Consider the following 13,390-nt stretch of genomic DNA (forward strand, 5'->3'; position numbering starts at 1 on the left):
ATCTCTTCTATAACTACGTTTTTTTTTTTACTTTCTTTTCATGTCCTCTTGTGCTTCTCTTGTCCCAGTTTAACAAGTCCTCTCTATCGAGTATTTCTGTGCTCTTCATGATTCTGTAGATGGTCAGTAGGTCACCTCTTTCTCTTCTTTGCTCCAGAGTCAATAACTCCAGTTTAGCCAATCTCTCCTCATATGACAAGTTTGCAAGTGCAGGTGCCATTTTTGTGGCTGCTCTCTGGATTCTTTCTATTTGTGTGTGTGTGTGTTTGCACGCACGCGCGTATGTGTGTGCGTTTCTGTGTGCGCGCGCGTATGTGTATTCACATTGGTCTCTGGATGACGTGCTGGAATCGTGAACGACAGCTATTTCCCTCCCGAAAGAGAGCTCAGAGCTCGTATGATCGATCTATGGGTAATGCTGTGACCTTACACGCACACACACCCCAACTCCCCGTCCACGAGAGTTGGAATAACGACTCGAAGCGCAGCGATACTGAAATTATTTCAGCCCTGGGCAGGATTCGAACCCGGACCACCGTAGTGACAGTCGGGGACTCTACCAACCGCGCCACCGAGTGTGAGTTTCTGTGTGCACGTGCGCATGTATACACACATAATAATAAAGATGAACAAATAAAATAGTCATGAAAAGAAACCCATAGGATCTGAAGGCGGATGTTCCCTTCCCTCCCTCTCCTCCACCCCCTCCATTGGTTGGTCTGACCGTGCACTTCCTGTTGACCCTTGCACGACAGATGTCCGGAAAACCCTAGAAAATACTAGCGGTTCTTGTTCTATGACATAGATTTAAAAAAAAAATCGCGCTAATCTTCATAATTTTTGGATGCTAATTAAAAAAAATCATTGTAATTTTCCCTTCGCATAAGATTTTCCTTACAGAAAAGGGATTGACGAAATTGTTCAGTCGGACTTCTGGGCACTTTTGAAGGTCTTTAAATACTTTATTGAGGCCGTTGACAGACGATTTGACTCCGCTATGAAACAGGAAACGCAGAGCGAGACCGAAACCAACGCGACAGAGGATCACTTTTTTGTTTTATACATCTTGAATAAATAAATAAATGAATAAATAAATAAATAAATAAACGGACTCAAAGACAAGTACGAATAATTCAAAACTCAAAATGTGCGAAACCTAGCATAACCTGTACAAGCGTGCGAAAAGAAAAAAAGGAAATTTATTTTGGTAGTTCTTAAAGGAGACCAGCTGGCCTGGACGATTGCGTCTCAAATTTTGGGAGGAAATGGACGATGGCGCCCTTGACATGGACTTCCTTTTGTCACTGGGGTGCTATTCAACATTTATTTTATTTTCATTTATCTATAAACTTATGTATTATCTATTTATTTAATACTTATTTACATATATTACTCAATAACCTTATTTACTAATCTATTCATTTACTATCTATCTATATCTATATCTATATATATATATATATCTATATCTATATATATATATATATATACATATATTTATATATATAAATATATATATATATATATATATATATATATATATATATATATATATACATATATTTCTTGTTTATCTGTTATGTGAGAATCTTCATTGGGTGGTAAAAAACTCACCCCATCTCATTCTTCCCATCCCAGAGAAAAAATTCTCAGATTTACTCTCTCTCTCTCTCTCACACACACACACACACACACACACACACACACACACACACACACACACACACTAACCATAGAAATGAATATGTAAAAGTGCGCTGGGAGGAAAAAAGAAACTAAGAAAGGGCACGATAGAAAAATGTAAAGATCAACTCAAACTATTCTATAGATATGTGAATGGTAAACTTAAAAATAAATAGGAAATTATGAATCTACGCCACGGAAATATAGAATATACAGAAAATTTAGAAATGACTGAGTTCATGAACAACCACTTCACGTAGGTTTTCACGAGAGAAAAAGTACAGCATTGGGATGAAAGGAGTGAAGTGCGACCCCCCCCCCACCATAAGGGAAATAACAATAACACAAAAAGAAATAATGGATCAATTAAAGAAACTTGATGTCAGGAAATCACACGGCCCAGACGGAATTGCAAACTGGATACTAACTAAAAGAATGTAAAGAAGAATTAATGGGCAAATATATATAACATAATAAGTTGCTCACTCAAAGAAGGAAAAGTACCAAAACCTTGAAAAATGCCAATTTTGTACCAATATATAAAGGAGGAAACAAGGAACCAACAAATTACAGACTGGTCTCCCTTACAAGCACTGTAGCCAAAATTTGTGAAAAAATATCACAGAATATCATGTGCCTCAAACTTAATATGTTTTTACTCAAGACTAATAGATATAATACAAGAAAGGGATGGATGGGCTGATTATGCTTTCCTAGACTTACAAAAAGCCTTTGACAAAGTAGCACACCAAAAATTATTTAGAAAATTGGAAAACGTAGGAGGGATACAAGGTAAATTACTAGAATGGATGGAGAATTTCTTACACGGCAGAAAAATGAGAGAATTGCTCAGAGAAAACTGTTCAGCTAGGGAGGAGGGGATTGGTGGAGTTCTACAAGGATCGGTATTGGCTCCAATAATGTTCGCTATTTATGTGAATGACATGGATGAAGATGTGGAATGTTACATGAGCTTCTTTGCAGATGATGTTAAATTGCTGAGGAAAACGAATACTGAAACGGATTGTGAATCACTACAGAAAGACTTAAGGTTTGGAAATGGAGCCAAAAGTGGGAAGTAGATTTCAACATAAAGAAATGTAGTATAATGGAGTTCGGAAAAAGTATATATATATATATATATATATATATATATATATATATATATATATATATATATATATATATCAGGACAATATACAATTAGATCAACTCTCGTGGGAGAGGAGTTGGGTGTGTGTGTGTGTGCGTGTAAGGTCACGGCATTACCCAGAGATCGGTCATATATGAGCTCTGTTCCGGTAGGGAAATAGCTGTCGATCACGAGTCCAACACGTGATCCAAGACCATGGTGAATCACACACACACATGCACACACACACACACATACTCACACACACACACACACACACACACACACACGCACACATAGAATTTGAAAAAAACAGTAGTATAATGAAATTTGGGAAAAGCAAAAATAGAATATCGGGTCAGTATAAAATTGGAAAAAATTAAGTCAAAAAAGTCGATTCAAAAAGGGACCTGGGAGTGATTATCTCAAGTGACTTGACACCTGATAAACATGTCATTAAATTATTTGGAGAGACTTTTAACTTATTAAGATCAATGAAAGTGGCCTTCGACTACATGGCTGAAGATATGGTAAAGAACATAGTGGTTACACTAATAAGACCTAAACTAGAGTATGCTGCAACACTATGGGCACCTAGCACAAAAAAGAACATAAAAAATTAGAAAGAATCCAAAGAGCAGCGACAAAAATGGCACCTACACTATCAAATTTGACATACGAACAAAGATTGGAGAATTTACATCTATGAACACTGGAACAGAGAAGAGGAAGAGGTGATTTTTTGACCATTTACAGAATAATGAAAGGGATGGAAATTCTTGATAGAGACGACTTCTTAAAATGGGAAAGAAGAGAAACAAGAGGACACGAAAAGAAGCTAAAAAAGGACAGTTATGGAAGAGACTTGAAAAAGAATAGCTTCCCACATAGAGTGATTGATATCTGGAACAAACTAAACGGAGAAACAGTGGGTGCCAAAACTATACAAGACTTTATGAATAAACTGGATGCGGAGAGATACGAGAACTGGTCACTACGAGCATAGCTCTCGTTCCGTAAAATACAACTAGGTAAATACACACACACACACACACACACACACACACACACACACACACACACACACACACACTTTCAGCGAACGGACGGCTTGACGAACGCTCTGAAGAAAAGTGCAGATTGAGGATACCAACGCAAAGAGAAGTGCCTTTTTGTATTTGCAGGGGGGGGGGAAATTGCTCGTGAGGTAGTGGGAAAGTAAGGAAAGAGGAGAGGGGGAGGGATTGCTGGGGAAATGGAAGGAAATGAGGATGTGGTGGACTTGGCCCAGGCAGACGGGCGTAAGGTCAACATGAAAAGACGACCAGCTCAGTGATGACGAAATGGCAAATAAAAATGTAAAGATTAGAAGTATAGAGAGGAGCAATACAGAAGAAAGTGACGAGAATATGTTCCAGGGATTTAAAGAGGGTGGGGGGGACACAACCCCCCCCAGACTGATAAGACTAGAGGAGAGAGTTGATAAGGTGATCGAGGACTTGGAACGTAAGTTAGGTAATGTAGGCTCCATTCTACAAAGAATTGAAAGATTGGAACAACTAGAGAAGGCTAACAGAAACTTAACTGAAGAAGTAGAGGACCTAAAAAGACAGTTAGGAAATGTAAAGGAGGAGAATGAGAAATTGAAGAAGAATAGTAATGAAAACAGTGAGAAAATAGCTACAGAAGCTAAAAATTGGAGAATAACTCAAGAAGGGAATAAGGTTTCATTCACTGACATAGTCAAACAGCAATTGAAAGAACATAATGAAGACTCAGTTATTAAAGTGATGAGACAGAAGGAGAATATAGTAAGAGAATTAGCTGACAAAAAGAAATGTATAATTATATTAGGAATGGAAGAGAAACATAACCCAGATAGAACCGCAAGAATCAAGGAGGAAAATGAAAGGGTAAGCAGTTTATTAAAATTAGTCCAGGAAGATGAACCAGAAATTATAAAGGAAATTGAGGAAAAATTCAGACTCGGAAAATATAGTACAGATAAGACCAGACCAATTAAGATTAAATTCAGGTCACAAACAACGGCAGAGAAAATTCTATCCAAGACAGGGAAACTAGCAACAAATGATCAATATAAAAAGGTATGGATAAAAAGAGAAATGAATAAGGAGGAAAGAGAGGCAGAAAAGCAGAAAAGAATTGAAGCTAAGGCAAAAAACGAGGAAAGAACGGAGTCAGAGAAAGAGAGATTCTATTGGAGAGTAGTGAACATGAAAATAAAGCAGTTCGACATACTAAAGAAAAACATAAGGGAAACAGAGAACACAATGGAAGTGGCAGAAAACTAAGAGTGTCTTACACAAATATAGATGGATTGATAACAGGATTGAATGAACTGAATGATTATTTGAAAGAAAAAGAACCGGACATAATGGGAATTGTAGAAACAAAATTAAAAGGCCCACTACCACCCAACAGTGTAGGACATGATACATACAATTATTGGATTAGAAACAGAGAGAAAAAACAAGGGGGTGGAGTTATGTTCCTGACAAAGAAGGATATAAACGTGAAAGGTGTCATATATGGAAAGAATACAGTAGAGATGATTATGATAGAAGTGGAAGACCGAGATAAGAAGAGCAGAAAATTTGTGATCAACTATGTGCCTCCGAAAACAGCCTCATGGGAGGAGAATGAACATAAAAGTATGTTAGAGGACACAAAGATAGCATTAACTAAAATAATGGAAGACGGAGGAAGAATAGTTATGATGGGCGACTTTAATTGCAAAGAAATCTGCTGGGAAGAAATGACAGTAAAGAGTGGTGATGACTCATGGGGAAATGCTCTACTTGAGGTGATTACTGACCATTCAATGACACAATGGATACAAGAGAACACTAGGTATAGAAATGAAGAAGAACCATCGAGGCTAGACTTAATAATTACATCTGAACCTAGAATAGTGGACAAGATTGAATATAAAACACCAATAGGTAAAAGTGACCACATATTGATTGAACTGGAACTTAATGAAGAAAAATATATGAAAAGAAATGAACAATATAGAAAAGGAAGAATGATGTATGAAAAAACAAACTTTGATAAAATAAGAGAATTCTTCCAACAAGAAAACTGGGAAGAAATATACAAAGAAGAAACATCAGTGGAAGAGAAATGGAATATTTTGACAAAAATTTACAAAGAAGGAGTGGAAAAGTATGTCCCAAGACAAAAACAAGAAAAAGAATATGTAAAATGCTGGTACAACAAAAGTTGTAGGGAGTTAAAAGACAAAAGAGACAAAGCCTGGACCGGATGGAAAAAAGACAGAAGACCTGAAAAATGGAAAATATATACTGGTTATAGAAATGAATATGTACAAAAGTGCAGAGAGGAAAAAAGAAAATATGAAAAAGATGTTATAGAAAAGTGTAAAGATCAACCAAAACTATTCTACAGATATGTAAACAATAAACTGAAAAACAAACAAGACTTGGAGAAATTAAGACAAGGGGGAGTTGAATACACTGAGGAAATGGAAATGGCAGAAATTATGAACAAACATTTTAAATCAGTGTTTACAAGGGAAAATATACAACCTGAAGAGATTGAGTGGAAGGAAAAAGTCCCCCCTATGGAAGAAATAGAAGTAACGAAGAATGAAATATTGACACACTTGGGTAATTTTGATGTCAGAAAATCGCATGGGCCAGATGAAATAGCAAACTGGATTCTGAAAGAATGTAGGAATGAACTGGCAGACAAAATACATAGCATAATAAGCAGTTCCTTAAAAGAAGGAAAAGTTCCAGAAGATTGGAAAAAAGCAAATATAGTACCTATATATAAAGGAGGAAATAAAGAAGAACCTACCAACTATAGACCAGTCTCTCTAACAAGTACAATAGCAAAAATATGTGAAAGAATTATCAAAAGTAGATGGGTAAAATACTTGGAAAAAAACAACGTACTAAATCCAAGGCAATTTGGATTCAGACAAGGACGATCATGCGTCACCAATTTAATATGTTTCTATTCAAGGCTAATAGATATAATACAAGAAAGAGATGGATGGGCTGATTGTGCATTTCTAGACCTAAAAAAAGCTTTTGACAAAGTACCACATAAGAAGTTGCTTAAGAAATTAGAATATGAAGGAGGAATACAAGGTAAATTGCTAAATTGGATGGAAGACTTTTTGCAAGAAAGAAAAATGCGAGTAGTGATAAGAGATCAGCACTCAAAATGGAATGAAGTAATAAGCGGTGTCCCGCAGGGAACAGTTCTGGCCCCAATAATGTTTGCTATATATATTAATGATATGGATGAAGGAATTGAAAGCTATATGAGCTTCTTTGCAGATGATGCAAAATTACTGAAAAGAGTGAAAACTGAAGAAGATTGTGAATCACTACAGAGAGATCTAAATAAAGTACAAGAATGGAGTAGGAAGTGGGAGATGGAGTTCAATACAAAAAAGTGTAGTATAATGGAATTTGGAAAAAGCAAAAACAGAATAACAGGATCATATAATTTGGGAGAAGAAGGAATAAAAAGAGTAGAAAATGAGAGGGACCTGGGAGTCATTGTTATGAATAATATGTCACCTGAGAAACATATAAATAAGATTTTTGGAGAAACTTATAATTTAATAAGAACAATCAAAGTGGCATTTACATACCTGGATGAAGAAATGGTGAGGAAAATCCTAGTCACCCTGATAAGACCAAGATTGGAATATGCAGCAACGATATGGTCACCAAGTACAAAAAAATGTATAAAAAAACTTGAAAGAATACAAAGAGCAATTACTAAACTGGCACCAACACTCTCAAAACTATCATATGAAGAGAGACTACAAAAACTTAAACTACAGACACTAGAGAAAAGAAGAGAGAGAGGAGATTTGATAACTATTTACAGAATCATGAAAGGCATAGAAATTACTGATAGAGAGAATCTGATAAAATGGGATGACAGAAATACAAGAGGACACGGAAAGAAAATAAAAAAAGACAACTATAGAAGAGATTTGAAAAAGAACAGCTTTCCTCACAGAGCAATAGACAGTTGGAACAAGTTAGATGAGAAAGTGGTGTGTGCAAAAACAATACATGAATTTAAAAATAGTTTAGATAAAATGAGATATGAAGACGGGACCTCACGAGCATAGCTCCCCTTCCCGTAAAATACAACTAGGTAAATACAACTAGGTAAATACACACACACACACACACACACACGTCGGTCAAAGTGACAGCGAAATTTGGAACTCCAGGAAAAATTCAAGTTTCATCGATCTCAACAGCGAGGGAGTATCTTTGTTGGATTAGTAGGGAAGGGGAAAGCTCGTGGTGTAGTGGAAAGATGAAGAAAAGGGAGAGAGGGATTACTGAGGAAAATGGAAGGAAATGAGGAAGGGGACGAACGGGTCCCAGAAAGGGTGTAAACAAAAGGAGTGCAGAACACACAGACGAGGGAGAACAAGGAAGCAGAGGTGTTAAAAGCAGAAATACAGATAATAGCAGCTCAATGGAAAGAGAAGATAACTGCTTTTATGGATTTAATGAGGGAAGAGGTGACAACCTCCCCTGACTAGTAAATCTAAAGGAGAAAAAAAAAAAAATGAACGAAGCATGGGAGGTTAGGTTTAACCAACTAACACTAGTAACCCAAAGAGTTGATAAACTGGAAGATCTAAAGAAGGAGAACCAAAACCTAACTAAAAAAATAAAAGTATTAAAAAGACAGTTAAAAGAAGTAAAAAACGAGAATGAGGAATTAAAGAAGAATGATAAAGAGAATAAAGAGTCCATAGCAAAAGAAGCACAGGGTTGGAGAAAAGTACAAGAGAACAACAAAATTGTATTTAGAGATATAGTGACACAACAAATTAAATAACAAACTAAGGACACATTTATTAAAGTCATGAAAGAGGAGAATATAGTAAGAGACTTAGCTGATAAAAACGAATGGAAGAGAGGCATAATACAAATAGGACCACAGGAGTAAAAGAGGAGAAGGAAAAGGTAAACAAGGTATTAGAAGTAGTTCATGAGGATGGACAAGAAACAGGGAAAGAAAATGAAGATATATATAGAATAGGGAAATACAATACAGATAAGACCAGACCAATTAAAATCAAATTCAGGTCACAAACGACAGCAGAGAATATCCTAGCAAAAGCAGGGAAACTAGCAGACAGTGATCAAGATAAACATGTATGGATAAAAAGAGAAATGAATAAAGAGGAAAGAGAGGATGAGAAAACAAAAAGACAAGAAGCTAAGGGAAAAAACGAGAAAAGAACAGAGTCTGAAAAAGAGAAATTCTATTGAAGAGTAGTGGATTTGAAAGTGAGGAAATGGTTCATAGCCGAGAAAAACAGAAAGGAAACAGAAAACACGATGGAAGTAGCAGAAAATTAAAAGTAACTTACGCAAACATAGATGGCTTAATAATAGGCTTGAACGAACTGAATGATAACCTGAAGGAAAAAGAACCAGACATAATGGGAATTGTAGAGACAAAATTGAAAGCTACATTACCACCCAACAGTATAGGACATGGTGCACATAATTATTGGACTAGAAACAGAGAGGTAAAACAAGGGGGTGGAGTTATGTTCCTGACTAAGAAGGATATAAATGTGAGGAATATCACATATGGAAAGAATAGAGTACAGATGATTATGATGGAAGTGGAGGACAGGGATGGGAAGAGCAGGAAGTTTGTAGTAAACTATGTGCCTCCTATTACGGCTTCGTGGGAAGAGAGAGAACATAAAAATATGTTAGAAGACACAAGGATAACACTAAATAAGATAATGGGAGATGGAGGGAGAATAGTTATAATGGGTGACTTTAATTGTAAAGAAATCTGCTGGGAAGAGATGACAGTGAAGGGTGGAGACAACCTATGGAGAAATGTACTACTTGATATGATTATAGAACATAAAATGACGCAATGAGGAAAAATACATGGAAAAAAACGAACAATATAGAAAGAGAAGATTGATGTATGGAAAAACAAATTTTGATAAAATAAGAGAATTCTTTCAAAATGCAGACTGGGAAAGGATACACAAGGAGGAAACAACAGTGGAAGAGAAATGGAATATTTTGACAAAAAATTATAAAGAAGGAGTGGAAAAGTATGTCCCAAGACAAAAGCAAGAAAAAGGATATGTAAAGTGTTGGTAAAACAAAAGATGTAGGGAGTTAAAAGACAAAAGAGATAACGCTTGGATAAAATGGAAAAAAGACAAAAGACCTGAAAAATGGAAAATATATACTAGTTACAGAAATAAATATGTACAAGTGTGCAGAGAGGAAAAGAGAAAATACGAAAAAGATGTCATAGAAAAATGTGAAAATCAACCAAAACTATTTTACAGATTTGTAAACAACAAACTGAAAAACAAACAAGAATTAGACAAAATACGACAAGGAGGAGTTGAATACACAGAGGAAATAGAAATGGCAGGAATTATGAACAAACATTTTAAATCGGTGTTTACGAGGGAGAACATACAACCTGGAGATATCGAATGGGAGGAGAAAGTCCCCCCTATGAAAGAAATAGAAGTAACAAAGAATGAAATAATGAATCACTTGAGTAATCTCGATGTCAGGAAATCGCATGGACCAGATGAAATGGCAAACTGGATTTTCAGATAATGCAGGAATGAACTAACAGGCAAAATACATAGTCTAATAAGCAGTTCATTGAAAGAAGGAAAGGTTCCAGAAGATTGGAAAAGAGCAAATATAGTACCTATATAGAGGGAAACAAGGAAGACCCCACTAACTATAGACCGATTTCTCTTACAAGTACGATAGCTAACATTTGTGAAAGAATTATCAAAATTAGATGGGTAAGGCATTTGAAAAAAAAAATATATATACTAAATCCAAGGCAATTTGGATTTAGGCAAGGACGATCATGCGTCACAAACTTAATATGTTTCTATTCAAGGCTAATAGATGTAATACAAGAAAGAGATGGATGGGCTGATTGTGCATTTCTAGACCTGAAAAAAACTTTTGATAAGGTGCCAAATAAGAAATTGCTAAAGAAATTAGAAACTGCAGAAGGAATACAGAACAAATTGCAGAAGTGGGTGGAAGACTTCTTGCATGAAAGAAAAATGAGTGGTGATAAGAGACAAACACTCTAATTGGGATGAAGTGATTAGTGGATTTCCACAAGGAACAGTTCTGGCCCCGATAATGTTATGGATAAAAGAATTGAAAGTTATATGAGCTTTGCGGACGATGCAAAAATGTTGAAAAAAAGTAAACACCAAAGAAGATTGTGAATCGCTGCAGAGTGATCTCAATAAAGTATGGGAATGGAGAGGAGGTGGGAGATGGAGTTCAATATCAAGAAGTGTAGTATAATGGAATTAGGAAAAAAACAAAAAATAGTGGGATCGTATAAATTGGGAGGGGAATACATTAAAAAAGTAGAAAACGAGAAGGCTCTGGGAGTCATTATTATGAATAATATGTCCCCTGAGAAACATATAAAAAAGATTTTTGGAGAAACTTATAATTTAATGAAAGTAATCAAAGTGGCATTTACATACATGGATGAAGAAATGGTGAAGAATATACTGGTCTCTTTGATAAGACCAAGATTGGAGTATGTAGCGACGACGTGGTCACCAAGTACAAAAAAATGTATAACAAAACTTGAAAGAATACAAAGAGCAATTACGAAATTGGCACCAACACTCTCAGAACTATCATATGAAGAGAGACTAGCAAAACTTGAGCTACAGACATTAGAGCAAAGAAGAGAGAGAGGAGACTTGATAACTATTTATAGAATCATGAAAGGCATAGAAACTATTGACAGAGAGGATCTAATAAAATGGGATAGTACGAGAGATACAATAGTATCGTACAGATACAAGAGGACACGGAAAGAAAATCAAGAAAGACAGTTATAGAAGAGACTTAAAAAAGAACAGCTTTCCCCACAGGGTAATAGACGTTTGGAACAAGTTAGATTAGAATATGGTGTGTGCAAAAACGATACATGAATTTAAAAACTGTCTAGATAAAACGAGATATGAAGACGGGACACCACGAGCATAGCTCCCCTTCCCGTAAAATACAAATATGTGAAAACAACTAAGTAAATAGACACACACGACTCGGTGGCGCGGTTGGTAGAGTCCCCGACTGTCATTACGGCGGCCCGGGTTCGAATTCTGCCCAGAGCTGAAATAATTTCAGCATCACTGCGCTTCGAGTCGTTACTCCAACTCTCGTGGACGGGGAATTGGGGTGTGTGTGCGTGTAAGGTCACAGCATTACCCACAGATCGGTCATACGAGCTCTGAGCTCTCTTCCGGGAGGGAAATAGCTGTCGATCACGAGTCCAACACGTGATCCAAAGACCAAAGTTAATCACACACACACACCAAAACACAGGCTTGGTCTGATAGTGATCATTCTAAATTACTGGAAGACACAATGAACGTGCTAAATAAGTTATTGAAAGAGGGTGGTAACATAGTAATTATGGGTGATTTTAACGCAAAGGATATAATCTGGGAAGAAATTATCGTAAAAGGAGGTGAGGAACTTTGGAGCAGCATTCTGCTGGATATGACCATCGAATATACCTTAACAAAATAGATTAAGGAAAATACTAGATATAGAAACAATGTGAAACCATCGAAACTAGACTTAGTATATTAACTTCTGAACCAGATATCGTGAATAAAATGGAGTATGAAGTACCAAATGGAAAGAGTGACCATATACTATTAGAGTTTGAATTAAAAGAACAAAACAATGTAAGAAGGAATGATAAACATAGAGAAGGAAGATTAATGTACAACAAAACGAATTTTGTAAAACTAAGAAAAAAATTCCAAAACACAAACTGTGATAAATTCTCCAAAGAGGAAATAAAGATGGAAGACAAATGGAACATATTCAAGGAAAATTATAAAGAAGGAATTGATAAATATGTACCAAAGAAGAATCAAAAAGAGATTTACATAAAGTGTTGGTACAACAAAAGGTGCAGTGAAGCTAAAGACAGAGACAAACCCTGGAAAAAATTGAAAAGAGAAAAAAAATCCAAATGGCACACATATATAAAACTTAGGAACGAATATGTGAATATACACAAGAAAGGAAAAAGAAACTATGAAATAGATATTATACACAAATGTAAGGATCAACCTAAACTCTTTTACAGATATGTAAATTATAAATTAAAAGACAAACACGAAACTATAAAACTGCGTGAAGGAGATAAAGGATATATAAACGACTCAGAAATGGCAGAAGTTATGATCAGACATTTCAGGTCTGTTTTTACAATTGAGAACTCACAAATTTGGGAATAGGGACAACGAGAAAGACCCCCTAAAATGAAATAAATAAAGGTAACACAGAAAGAAATAAGAGACCAATAAAAAACCTAGATGTTAGGAAATCACATGCACCGGATGGAATTGCAAACTGTATAGTGAAAGAGTGTATAGACGAACTGACGGACAAATTATACAAGATAATAGACTTTTCACTCAAAGAAGGAAAGGTACCGCAAGATTGGAAAGATGCAAACATAGTACCAATA

General features: G+C 35.8%; 1 protein-coding gene across 1 annotated transcript in view; it reads left to right on the plus strand.

The window, feature by feature from the left end:
- The window catches only part of LOC143020858 (microfibril-associated glycoprotein 4-like), a 49,245-nt gene that overhangs the window by 11,085 nt on the left and 24,770 nt on the right, over positions 1 to 13,390 (plus strand). The window lies entirely within an intron of this gene.

The sequence above is a fragment of the Oratosquilla oratoria genome, chromosome 41, assembly GCF_046742065.1.
Source record: "Oratosquilla oratoria isolate Oo_2021 chromosome 41, ASM4674206v1, whole genome shotgun sequence".
Classification (NCBI taxonomy): Eukaryota; Metazoa; Arthropoda; class Malacostraca; order Stomatopoda; family Squillidae; genus Oratosquilla; species Oratosquilla oratoria.